Source organism: Bubalus kerabau, chromosome 4 (assembly GCF_029407905.1).
Source record: "Bubalus kerabau isolate K-KA32 ecotype Philippines breed swamp buffalo chromosome 4, PCC_UOA_SB_1v2, whole genome shotgun sequence".
In the NCBI taxonomy this organism is placed as follows: domain Eukaryota; kingdom Metazoa; phylum Chordata; class Mammalia; order Artiodactyla; family Bovidae; genus Bubalus; species Bubalus kerabau.
In genome coordinates, this window is record NC_073627.1 from 141178051 (window position 1) to 141191177 (window position 13127).

The 13127-nt window shown below is 47.1% G+C and overlaps 1 protein-coding gene and 1 non-coding gene across 3 annotated transcripts in view; one reads left to right on the plus strand and one right to left on the minus strand.

Annotated features, from left to right (window-relative positions):
* LOC129650388 (dihydropyrimidinase-related protein 2) overlaps nucleotides 1-13127 on the plus strand; it is a 79398-nt gene that overhangs the window by 11275 nt on the left and 54996 nt on the right. The window lies entirely within an intron of this gene.
* Nucleotides 7951-8069, minus strand: LOC129651813 (5S ribosomal RNA). Its single transcript, XR_008714329.1, has one exon. It is a non-coding gene; the product is annotated as a 5S ribosomal RNA (ribosomal RNA).

The following is a 13127-nucleotide window of genomic DNA, read 5'->3' on the forward strand; positions in this document are numbered from 1 at the left end:
ACTTTGATTATTCCCTTTGCATCATTTCATTTGACTTGGGTTAGAAAGTGCTTACAGGAAAACCCAACCACATCAGACGAAAGTCTTTGAGTCCAGGACCTGAGTTGTTCCCACAACATCTGCCTGTGGGCTGGCAGTTAGAAAGCCACATTATCTGATGGGCTGTGGACGTGGGTTCTTTTTGTCCGCTCCGCCTCTCATCCCCCCTCAAGCGTCACGTGGGTGAAAGTGTACATTTCACCTATGGACATGAGTGCCTTCTGCAAGCCGACGCCACGGAATGGGGCCAGCTCAGGTGTCACTGTGCAAATCTTGGCCACGAATGGCTGGAACTGGAAGAACCCATGCACTCTCTGGGATATTTTGGCTTGACCACCTAATACCTGGTGCCAAGCAGAGCAGAGGAAGAGAGTGAAAAAGATGAAGCCTTCTGGAATGTAGCCCCCACTTCCTGAAGGGCTAGCACACACATCCATAGATGCTGTTCTTGTGAAGGAGGCCATTCATGAGTTGAGCGCATAGCCCAGTGCGATTTAGAGTCTGTTAGCCCCTTCTGGGAGTTTCCCAGGTGGCTCAGTGGTAAAGAATCTGCCTACCAGTGCAGGAGATGCAGGAGACGCAAGTTTGACCCTTGGGTTGGGAAGATCCCCTGGAGGAGGAAATGGCAACCCACTTTAGTATTCTTGCCTGGGAAATCCCATGGACAGAGGAGCCTGGCGGGCTACAGTCTTCAGGGTCGCAAAGAGTTGGACACAACTGTTTGACTGAACAACAACAATAGTGTATCCAAAATAATTGCATTTAACATACAAGCATTCCCTGGTGGCTCAGATGGTAAAGAATCTGCCTGCAATGCAGGAGGCCTGGGTTCGATCCCTGGGTCAGGAAGATCCCCTGGAGAAGGAAATGGCAACCCACTCCAGTGTTCTTGCCTGGAAAATCCCATGGACAGACGAGCCTGGTGGGCTGCAGTCCATGGGGTCACAAAGAGCTGGATACAACTGAGCACACACACAGGGAGGCCCTTCTGGAAGCAGAGACAGTTCTGTTTGGGTCCCTAGACCCTATTTCATGGACACTGGCATTTACCCTAATCTATTCAGGGTGTGTTGCCTGGCCTCTGGCCCTGAGAGCTGGCAGTTACAGCTTTAGGAGTCACCCCAGGCCACAGAAGGGTGACATTCATCTCTTAAGAAGGCATCTCTTATGTGATCAGGTCTAACTCCTGTACACAGAGGGTGGAGAGTCCCATTACTGGTTGCTCCTAGAGCCTATTCTCTGACTTATAATGAAACAGGATATCCTGATGGTTAGGAATGTCCTATTAGTCTTGTTGCCCAGAGTGACAGCTAGAACTAGGGGGTGTGGTCGGGAATATGCCCGTGATCGACTTCAGCAAGGACTTCCTGACTGTTGATGAGAGGGACAGGCTTCTGACAGTCAGCATTACATGGGCTCAGGCTAGGTAAGAGCCTGCCTGACACATATGTGTCCAAGGAGACCCTTGTTCCCTGTGCTGGCTGAGTGAGCTGGGCAGAGATTTCCAGAGTGCATGGATCTGGTGCTATCCATTACTATATGACCCGCAGCATCCATGGGAGCTGCCCATGCTGGCTGCCTGATAAACAGCAGCATGAGTCTGGACCAAAGCCTTGACCCCATGGCTCCTTCTTCTCTTGGGATCTTTAGCATTGTTCTCCTCTTCTCATGTGAAATCTGACATGGGAGCCCCTATGTGGCAAGTGAGACTGATGAAAGAGGGCAGCTGTTGCTCACTGGTGGGCCACGGGAGAGCCCAGATCCTCTTCCACTCCTTTCCCCTCCATCTTGGCAGCTCCTCTGCCTCTGGGAAATCCTAGGGCTTGGGGAAGCACAGTTGGAAACCACCCCCCTGCATTCCATCACTCCCCCCACCCTGCCTGCTTACCTTCTCTCCAAAGCCTGGCAATGTGACTGGTCCCTGGACAGCCTCAGTGCTGAGTTGTAGGGGAGAAGTCAGAAGTGATTAGTAAGATGGGACATACCCACTTAGTCACTTAGGAAAACTACCATGAGGTACGTTTCCAGTGGTTTTCTTGAAGGCACCTTCTGTTCAAGACAGGAACTAGGACGGAGCAGCTGTTTCATCTCCCTGCCCAGATTGGCCCCGGACTGCTGTGCTTTTCATCAGAGTGCCTTTTCATAATAGGTGAACATTCTGTCCTTCTTTAAACGATTAATGGTACACAGTGTCTTAAAGGGATAAATGACTGTCATAGGCAGGAGGGTCTGCCTTTTTCTACCTGCTGTCCATTGCTCTGGTTCCTGATCACTCCACTGGGGGCCCTTTTCCGGGCTTTCTCCTTTCTCCTGTTTGAAAGGATTTCCCTGTTTCTTCTCGGGAAATGATTATTTTCCCGGGGCTTTGAGGGCTCTGCCTCCAACTGGCTGCTGTTGTTGGGTGAAGCCATTTACCCAAATTCCTTGCTTTTAGTCTGTCTGAACTGCCATGGTAATGACCCAGGGGAATGACAGTGAGTAGAAATTAGAGTTCTTTCTGGTTAACCCCTATGGGAGCCAGCGCTCTTTGAATGTGAGTAAATGTTCCCCTAATGATAGGGAGGATGCTGCGGGGGTGGGGTCCCTGTGGCTGAGGCTATTCTCTGAAGGGGAATTCTGCGATGAGCCAGTTGCAAACCTCGGCTGCACACTGGAATCCCCTGGGGAGTTTTCCCCAAGCCCAGAGACCAGAACTTCTGATTTGACTGTGCTAGGTAGGTGGTGGTGGTGGTTTAGTCGCTAAGTCATGTCCAACTCTTTGCGACCCCGTGGACTGCAGCCCACCAGGCTCCTCCTCCCATGGATTTTTCCAGGCAAGAATACTGTTGTGGGTTGCCATTTCCTTCTCCAGGGGATCTTCCTGACCCAGGGATCGAACATGAGTCTCCTGCATTGCAGGTGGATTCTTTACCACTGAGCCACCAGGAAAGCCCTCTAAGTAGGTAGGTTGGTAGTTTTAAAGCTTCCAGTGGTGGCCAGGCTTAAGAGCCAAATCTAGGTGCCTAGTCCAGCAGTTGGATTTCTGTTGAAACTTAATGAAGATCTGCTAAGGTTTCCTAAAAGCTAGAGGTGCCTTCTGCCCTCAGTTCTCTGCTGTATCCTGGCCTCTTTGCCAAAGGAGGGGGATTCCAGTGGTGTGACCTGGAGTGGGTGGATCCTGTAGCTGGATGCCCTTCAGAAACTTAGGAAATGGGATGAGGCTAAGCTCAGGTCACTGAAAAGGGTCTCCTCCTTCGGGAAGATTTTGTTTAGCTGGTGCCTAGTAGGGCACTGGTAGGACTTCGCAGAATCCCATGGACAGAGGATCCTAGTAATCTGCAGTTCCTAGGATCGCACAGAGTCGGACATGACTGAAGTGACTTAACACTCATGCACATGACTTGGAGTCAGGGTGGGTGAGAGATGATAGATGGTACAGCGTGGGATGAGAGGGGATGCTGAAGGCAGAGTGTAGCTGGGATACGGACCACCAGGCCTAGCCCTGTGGACCACCTGCCGTGCTGGTTTTCCCGAGGAAACCCTACTGTCTTTAGGTTGAGTCAATAGTGTTTATGACCTAATCTCCCTCTAATGATAGGTCAGACCTGGAATCCTTCCCTGTGGAGAGCCTGTGAGAGAAAAATCAAAGGGGCCTGGTAATAACATAGAATCAGAGATTTTTAAGGCAAGCATTCATATGGTCTGTCTCAGCTCCTCTCTCTCTTTCTCTCAGCTGGGAGAAACTGGAGCATGTTCCAGAGGGTGAAACTGCAAAGAACAGGGCAGGCAGGGCAGGGAGAGGTCCAGCAATCAGAAGCCCAAAATTTAATTTTCCCTTTCTAGTACTTTCTGGTTGAGTGTGATCGCCTATATTTCTATGGCTTCCATGGTGGCTCAGAAGGTAAAGAATCTGCGTGCAGTGCAGGAGACCCGAGTTCCATCTCTGAGTCAGGAAGATCTCCTGGAGAAAGGAATAGCTATCCATTCTGGTATTCTTGCCTGGAGAATTCCATGGACAGAGGAGCCTGGTGGGCTACAGTCCATGGGGTTGGGAAGAGTCAGATGCAGACGCAACTGAGTGACTTTCACTCACTCAGTATATTTCTAGATGGCAATTTCCACGTCTGTAAGATGGAGATAATAAATACCTATTTCTTAGGGTTATATGCAAGGTAAGTGAGACTGTGCTGTAAATGATTATTGTGACACTTTTGGCACTCGTGTGAATCCGTGGATCAATGGTCAATGGATCTGTCTACCTATCTAATCTATGATTTAGCCAGCATCTCTATTCTCTATCTAAATATCAGTACCAATTGGGGCTTCCCAGGTGGTTCAGTGGTAATAAATCTGCCTGCCAATGCAGGAGACATGGGTTTGGTTCCTGGGTCGGAAAGATCCTCTGGAGAAGGAAATGGCAACCCACACTAGTATTCTTGCCTGGAGAATCCCTTAGACAGAGGAGCCTGGTGGCCTACAGTCCATTGGGTTGCAAAGAGCCAGATGTGACCGAGAGACAGATGGCATGGCATCTAAGCTATCATCATCTGTCGTTTTTCTTCTATATCTAGTTCATATTTCTAGCTGTTTCTTCTCTATATAAACCAATATCATCTGTTTAAACCATCTATCTAATTTGATATCTCAACATTCAAAAAGCAAGATCATGACATCCATCATATGTCAAATAGATGGGGAAAAAGTGGAAACAATGGCAGATTTTGTCTTCTTGGGCTCCAAAATCACTGCAGAGGGTGACTGCAACCATGAAATTCAAAGACATTTGCTCTTTAGAAGAAAAGCTATGACAAAACTAGACAGAGTTTTAAAAAGCAGAGACATTACTTTGCCAACAAAGCTCCATAATGTGAAAGCTGTGGATTTTCTAGTAGTCATGTATGGATGTGAGAGTTGGACCATAAAGAAAGCTGAGCACCAAAGAATTGATGCTTCAAACTGTGGTGCTGGAGAAGACTCTTGAGAGTCCCGTGGACAAGGATATCAAATCAGTCAATCCTAAAGGAAGTCAATTCTGAATATTCATTGGAAGGACTGATGCTGAAGCTGAAGCTCCAATACTTTGGCCACCTGATGGGAAGAGCCGACTCACTGGAAAAGACTCTGATGCTGGGAAAGATTGAGGGCAGGAGGAGAAGGGGACGACATGGGGCAGGAGGAGATGGTTCGACATGGGGCAGGAGGAGATGGTTGGATGGCATCACTGATTCAAAGGACATGAGTTTGAGCAAACTCTGGGAGATAGTGAAGGACAGAGAAGCCTGGTGTGCTGCAGTCCATGGGGTCGCAAAGAGTCAGACACGACTTAACTATTGAACAACGTCTCTCTACTATTGTTCATCTCTCTTGATCCAAGGATTCAGTCATGTACCAGCTGATTCCAGATGGGTTATTTCCGTTTCCTGCCACTCGGGGGGATCAGAAGGAAATTCAAGATTAATCTTCACCCCATGTTAATGGAATTCATATTTCCAACACAGCAGGAGAAACCATCATCTATAAAAAGCCTTTTAAAATGACTTCTTATACAAAATTTTTTTTTTCACTGTCTTCTTTTTTTTTTTTGCCCTCTGAATAATTGCTGAAAGAATTTGGGGCTTAATTTTCTTGACAATTCGTTTGACCCACAGATGCAAAGCAGTGTCATCAACAAGCGGCTCATCCAGTGCATAACTCTTGCTAGATTTGACTTCTTAGCCAAAAAAGGAATCCAAATGGGGCCAGTTTTATAATGGGTTGTTATCGTGCTGTTGAGCGCCTGGACCCCTCGTTTTTTGTGGTGGATTCATGCAAGGAGGTCTGCATTCCCTTGCACAAGCATCACCCTTCCCACAGCCTCGAGGCTTGCCGTGCTTCCCGTGCATGGCCTCGGGTCAGTCCTCTGGCAGTGCTAGTGACAAATTCTTCTCTAGGGGCTGTTTTGGCAAAGGAGCTTTTAGCCTTAGAGGGCCTCACACTCAGAGACGCGTGGCATGAGAGTCCTGAGGGACTCAGAGCTTGCTCCTCTCTGGCACACTGGCCAGGGACCCATTCCTCTCATGTGGGATCAAATGAAGGGACTGTGTCAGACCTCTCAGAGGCGAGAGCGTTGGGCCCTGACGGATGGTGCCTGGTATTTTTTTTTTTTAATGTATTAAAATGTATTTAAGAAACACAAAATGTGTGTTTTTTTTTTAAATGTATTTTATTGAAATATACTTGATTCACAAACCTGTTAGTTTCGGGTGTACAGCACAGTGACTCAGCTATAAACACACACACACACACACATTCTTTTTCAGATTTCTTTCCCTTATAGGCCACTATAAAATATTGAGTATCATTCCTTGGGCTATACAATAGGTCCTTGGTTTATCTATTTGATATTTGTGCTTTCATGCTCAGTCGCTTAAGTTGTGCCTAACTGTTGCCCGCCAGGCTGCTCTATCCATGGGATTTCCCAGGCAGGAATACTGGAGTGGGTTGCCATTTCCTTCTCTAGGGGATCTTCCCAACCCAGGGATCGAACACTTGTCTCCTGCGTCTAATGCATTGGCAGGCAAATTCTTTACCCACTGAGCCACTGGGAAAGCCCCATTTTATATATCTCAGTGTGTATATATTAACCGAACCTCCTAATTTATCTCTACCCACTCTTTCCCCTTTGGTAACCACGAATTGGTTTTCCATGTCTGTGGCTCTATTTCTGTTTTAGGAATTAGTTAATTTGTATCTTTTTTTAAAAAAAGATTCCACATATAAGTGAAATCATATGATATTTGTCTTTCTCTATCTGGCTTACTTCACTTAGTATAATAATCTCTAGGTCCATCCATGTTGTCCGTCCAGGCAGACAATGCTTTTTCTTTGACAGTCACTTCTGCTTCTTTCATTTAGCTGGGAATCTTTATTATTGTCATTTATTAATTTTTTTGCTTTGGCTCATTAGCTCCACAAATCATGGAGTTAGGAAAAAATGGCAGAACAGATCCCTAGTTAAAGCAAAAAAAAAAGAGTTTAGTTAGAAAACTATGTCCTGAGGGATTGACAGATAATTTGGGGGTCTCTCTGAGCCCGGTTCCCTCATGGCTTCCCTGGTGGCTTCCCTGGTGGCTCAGTCAGTAAGAATATGCCTACAGGAGACCCAGATTCGATCCCTTGGTCAGGAAGATCCCCTGGAGAAGGGAATGGCAACCCACTCCATTATTCTTGCCTGGAAAATCCCATGAACTGAGGAGCCTGGTGGGTTATGGTTCATGGGGTTGCAAAGAGTCAGACATAACTGAGCGACTTTCACTTTACTTCACTTCACTGAGCCCTGTGGAGGGGGATGGACTTTGAGTTTTGGAGACAGTGTAATTTTTGCTTCCGAGTTAAATACAAGCTCCACAGAGTATCCCAACAACAGGCTCAGAATTGGTGGTGTGTTTTAGCCCCTTTTAACATAATTAGATGGGGGCTTCAAGCCCTGTGTGTAGAATGGGCATCTAAGTTATTGTCCAAATTGGATGCGCATTTGAGAGTGAAAAGGATGCTACTAATTGTTATGCCTGGTGAGCTACAGTCCATGAGGTCACAAAGAGTCGGACATGACTGAACGATAGAACAGCAGTTGTTATGCCAGGACAACAGCGTAAGGCAGACTGCCCAGGTACACCCCAATATGCGTCACTCTTCGTCCAAGGGGCTTATGTGGAGTTCTCTTGTCCTCTGAATGCCTCTGAAGGGGAATGACCCACTGGCTGCTCTCTGGACCCAGGCACCAACCTGCAAGGAATCGTAGCAGGGAGCTGCATGGTTCCATCCTTAGCACAAGATACAGTAGAAGAAGGTGAGATGATTTGGAAGGAACAGAAAAGGGATACTGTTTATTGGAGTCTGTGCCCCAGTACGAACCCTGTACATAGCATTTCTTTTCTTTTTTTTTTTTTATTAAGCCTACAGCACCTGGTATTCCCAGGTGGTCTCCCATCCAAGTCCTAACCAAGCCCAACCCTGCTTAGCTTCCGAGATCAGACGAGATCGGGCGTGTTCAGGGTGGTATGGCTGTAGACTATACACAGCATTTCTAGTCCTTACATCGACCCTGAAGATAGCTGGGCTTGTCTTCATGCTGTGGGGCTTCCCAGGTGGCTCAGTGGTAAGAATTTCGAATGCCAGTGCAGGACATGCAGGATATGCAGGTTCGATCCCTGGGTTGGGAAGATCCTCTGGAAGACGAAATGGCAACCCACTCCAGTATTCCTTCCTGGGAAATCCCGTGGACGAAGGAGCCTGGTGGGCTACAGCCCATGGGGTCACAAAGAGTTGGACGCGACTGAGCATGCACATACACATCCTCATGCTGTAAATGAGGAATGGGAAGTCCAGAGAAGCCAGGTGACTTGCCTAAAGCCACGGAGCTTGCACGTGTTAGGGCTGGGCTCTTGGCACTCTCGGACCACAGAATAAAGAGCATTGCTTGCTTTTGAACAGTCAAAGAGCGTGCTCACGGGAATTCTCTGGAGGTCCAGTGGTTAGTGCGTGTCACTTCAGTTGTGTCTGACTCTTTTTTGACCCCATGGACTGTAGCCTGCCAATCAGGCTCCTCTATCCATGGGATTCTCAAGGCAAGAATACTAGAGTGGGTTGCCATACCTTCCTCCAGGGGATCTTCCCAACTCAGGGATTGAACTGCATCTGTTATGTCTCCTGCATTGGCAGGTGGGTTCTTTACCACTAGCACCACCTGGGAAGCTCCCAGTGGTTAGTATTCTGCGCTTTCATTGTGGAGGGTGTGGGTTCAATCCCTAGTCAGTAAACTAAGATCCTGCAAACTACACTGCATGGCTAAACAAGCAAATGAAAACAAACCAAAAATCTAGCCCCTCCCCCAAAGAGTGTGCTCACCAATGCTGCTCTGTGCCCAGGATGCTTCACAAACATCCTGGATGCAGTGCCCACCTGCAGTTTGCGATGGGACCTTGGGCTGTCCGGTCCCTAAGAAACAGAAAGATCCTTCGACCCAGCTTTTATGTAGATGTCATTTTTCTGTGATATGAAGGGGGAACTAGTGATCATCTAGGGACCGTCTGTCACTGAGCTGGAGACTGTGTCCAGCAGGGGAAGATGCTCACCGAGATGGTGGTGTGCCGAGCATCTCTGGTCTCCCAACAGAAGCACAGGATTGATGCCTTAGATGTCCCCCTGCATCCCAGGAGGGATTTGGAGAGCAACCAGGAAGAGTGAGTCATGCTGTGCATTCATCAACTGAACTTAATCCCTCTTCTGGAGCCCAGGAACCCTTCTCTGTGCACAGCCAGATGGCGGCACGCAAGCCGCTTCAAAGGTCTCCTCGCCCTTGCCTGGGCCCCATCTCTCCCCATTTCTCTGAATCAGTTTGGCTCGGCCCCCACTTGCAAGGGTCATAAGGCTCAGCCCTTCACAAGTCTGGCTGGGGAACACCTCGGGCACATGGCATTTTTTGAGGAGGAGCAGGAACAGGGAAGATCAAACAGTTTCTCAGACTTGGGGTTGCTGCTCTCTGTATTATTTTTCCCTTATGGAGATCCTCTAAAGAGAAGCATGAGGTCTAATGGAAAGAATTTGAGGCCTCAACTTCTTGATGACACGTCTTCACAGAGCCAGGAATCAAGAGACCTTAATTCAGGTCTTGACCCTCTGCTTATTAGCTCAGGCAAGTTGCCCCACGTTTCTGTCTTGGTTTTGTCAGTTGTCAAAAGGGCCAGGATCAGCCTGTCTTGCCTAATAGGGTTGCTGTAAGGATTTTGTGAGATGGCGGGTGTGACATGGCTTAGGCAGGTTCTGTAGCAGGGGAGTAGGCCCTGCAGTCCAATTTTTAAAAATTTAATTTTATTTTGGCTACGCCAGATCTTACTTGATGCATGTGGGATCTTTAATTGCAGTGTGCGTGATCTCGTTTCCTGACCAGGGATCGAACCTGCGCCCTCTGCGTTGAGAACTCAGAGTCTTAACCATTGGATCACCAAGGAAGTCCCTGCAGCCCAGTTTTGCTCCTGAGAGTCAAAACTTTTTTTAAAAACATTTATTTGGCTGCACTGGGTCTTTGCTGTAACATGCAGCATCTTTGTTGATCCATGTAAGATCTAGTATCCTGACCAGGGATTGAACCTAGGCCCCCTGTAATGGAAGCCCAGAGTCTTAGTCACTGGGCCACCAGGAAAGTCCAGTCAAAACCCTTTATCATGACACCTGGATCCTGAGATGTTTGAAGGGCTAACTTTGCTTCCTGATGGCAATTGGCTTTAGCAGTCATTTCTCATTTCATTATACACCTCTCCTCTTACTCTTCTTTCACTGAGACTCAATTAAAATGGGCAGTGTAGCTCTGACATGACATTTCCTTGGGCATTACAGAGGTACCTCTTTACCGTCACCCATATTTCTTTCCTGCCTGAAAGCATTCAGTTCTGTTCATTGGCGAGTTCTGCCACCCCCTGCCATCTATGTCAGGAGATGAAAGGCTCTCTCTCATCTGTATTTTCTGGGTCCTTCGGCTTGTGTAGACGGGCTTTTGTTCTGATAGAGTCAGGGGATCCAGAAGTCACATGCTATGAGACATTTCTGCCTTTCTGACATAAATCCTCTCTTTCCGCTGTCTCCTTGCCAGTTGAAGATGTCCTCTAGCAACTGATAGCTTTTCCATCCATGATTCTGCCAGAAATTGTTATTTTCCTGATTACCTTCCCTCTTCGTGGATTGGCTTGGCCCTGTCTTTTCCTCATTCTCTTTGTCTTTAAGGCAATTTGCAAAAAGACAGTCTGTTCTTCTTGTTTCTTCTTAGGAATTGCATCAAGAGGAGATGTTCAGTAACTGGAGTCTCATCAGTTTAGGCTTCATTCACTTATTCTGTCCTTATTTATGTATGAATAAATGTATTGGCTTACACACACTATATTGGCTCTTTAAAAATTAAAAATATATAGAATTTATTTATCATAAAATTCACTCTTTTAAAGTATACAAATTTTTTTTTTAGGGTATTCACAGAATTGTGCAAACATCACTCCTATCTAATTTCAAAACATTCTTTATTGGTTGTTCGTTAGTCACTTAGTCATGTCTGACTCTTTGTGACCCGATGGACTGTAACCCACCAGGCTCCTCTGTCAATGGGATTTCCCAGGCAAGAATACTGGAGCGGGTTGCTATTTCCTTCTCCAGAGGATCTCCCTGACCCAGGGATTGAACCTGAGTCTCCTGTGTCGCAAGCAGATTCTTTACTACTGAGCCACCAGGGAAGCCCTTAGAACATTCTTACTATTCCCCAAAGAAGCTCCATATCAATTAGCAGTTACTTGTAATTTCCCAGACCATGGCAGAAACTAAAACAGAAAGTTCTCTGCTGATTTGCCTACTCGGGACATTTCATCGAAATGGAATCACACAATGTGTGGTCTTTTGTGTCTGGCTTCTTTCCCTTAGCATGATGTCTTCAAGACTGATTCGTGTTGCCGAATGCAGTAGTACTTTATTCCTCCTTATGGACAAATAATATGTCGTAGGATATACTACATTTTGCTTATCCATTGATTAGTTGAAAGATTTAAGGCTGTTTCCACTTTTTGGCTTTTCTGAATGAATACTGTCGCTTGTAAGCAAGTTTTTATGTAGACATACATTTTCCTTTCCCTTGGGTATATATTCAGGAGCAGAATTGCTGGGTCACATGGTAATTCTGTCTTTAACTTTTTGAGGAACTGTCAAACTGTTTTCCCAAAGTGACATTTTGCACTTTGACCAACAGCATGCAAGGGCCCCAATTTTTCCATATCTTCACCAACACCTATTGCTCTCTTTTTAGGATTACAGCCATTCCTAGGGGTGTGAGGTGGTATTTCATCGTGGTTTTGACTCTAGGCTTTATTATAAACAGTCCACTTGTTCATGGACCTTTAGTCACACTTTTCTTGACCCATGATGTGAGAACTTGGTTTTGAGTATGTTTTCCTAATTCTGCATGGGGACATCAGATGTGAAAAGTGTAAGGATGTTCCTAGAGATGAGAACGGAGAAGGCAATGGCACCCCACTCCAGTACTCTTGCCTGGAAGATCCCATGGACAGAGGAGCCTGGTAGGCTGCAGTCCATGGGGTCGCTAGTGTCGGACACGACTGAGCGACTTCACTTTCACTTTTCACTTTCATGCATCGGAGAAGAAAATGGCAACCCACTCCAGTGTTCTTGCCTGGAGAATCCCAGGGACGGGGGAGCCTGGTGGTCTGCCGTCTATGGGATCGCACAGAGTCGGACATGACTGAAGTGACTTAGCTGCAGCAGCAGCAGCAGAGATGAGAAAGAATAATTTAAATTAGGGATGTTCCAGATAAACAGGCTTCCCTGATGGCTCAGCAGGAGACGTGGATTGGATCCCTGGGTCGGGAAGATCTCCTGGAGGAGGCCATGGCAACCCACTCCAGTATTCTTGCCTGGTGAATCTCATGTACTGAAGAGCCTGGTGGGCTACAGTTCATGAGGTCGCAAAGAGTCGAACATGACTGAGCAACTAAGCATGCATGCATGCAGAAAAACAGGGCTCTCTGTCCTCACCCCTGACAGTCCCAGAAATCCTCACTCTGGGGTTCACTGTCCCTGGCTGGCTGGAAAGGCCACTTTCTTTCCTTTCAGATCCCTCTCTGCCCCTCCAGATGCACTGCTGTGTCACCATGGGTCCCAGAGTGGGTCCTGTTTTGTTGTCTTTTATGAGTACCCTTTATTCTGCTTGGGCTTCCCTGATAGCTCAGTCAGTGAAGAATCTCACTGCAGTACAGGAGATCCGGATTTGATCACTGGTTCGGGAAGATTCTCTGGAGAAGAAAATGGCAAACCACTCCAGTATCCTTGCCTGGAAAATCCCTTGGACAGAGGATCCTAGTGGGCTGCAGTCCCTGGGTTGCAAAGAGTTGGACACGACTGAATGATTTCACAGTGTTTATTCTGCTTTATGGTGGGGTGGGCAGGTAAGAGGTCTTGTGCCAGGGAGGTAACTTGGCTGAGGCCTTGTGGCCTCTTTGCTCCAGTGTCCTTTTCTCTGACACGTTCTGTAGACTGCCAGGCCAGGGCTGTCTCTGCTGAGGAACGGAGATCTCCCA